Here is a 291-nt window from a genome sequence, read left to right on the forward strand (position 1 = left end):
GGTCTGGGTTAGGTCTGGGTTAGGTCTGGGTTAGGACTGGGTTAGGACTGGGTTAGGTCTGGGTTAGGTCTGGGTTAGGACTGGGTTAGGTCTGGGTTAGGTCTGGGTTAGGACTGGGTTAGGTCTGGGTTAGGACTGGGTTAGGTCTGGGTTAGTACTGGATTTGGTTAGGTCTGGGTTAGTACTGGATTTGGTTAGGTCTGGGTTAGGTCTGGGTTAGGTCTGGGTTAGGTCTGGGTTAGGTCTGGGTTAGGTCTGGGTTAGGTCTGGGTTAGGTCTGGGTTAGGACTG

The sequence above is a fragment of the Colletes latitarsis genome, unplaced genomic scaffold (genome assembly GCF_051014445.1).
Source record: "Colletes latitarsis isolate SP2378_abdomen unplaced genomic scaffold, iyColLati1 scaffold0007, whole genome shotgun sequence".
NCBI lineage: Eukaryota > Metazoa > Arthropoda > Insecta > Hymenoptera > Colletidae > Colletes > Colletes latitarsis.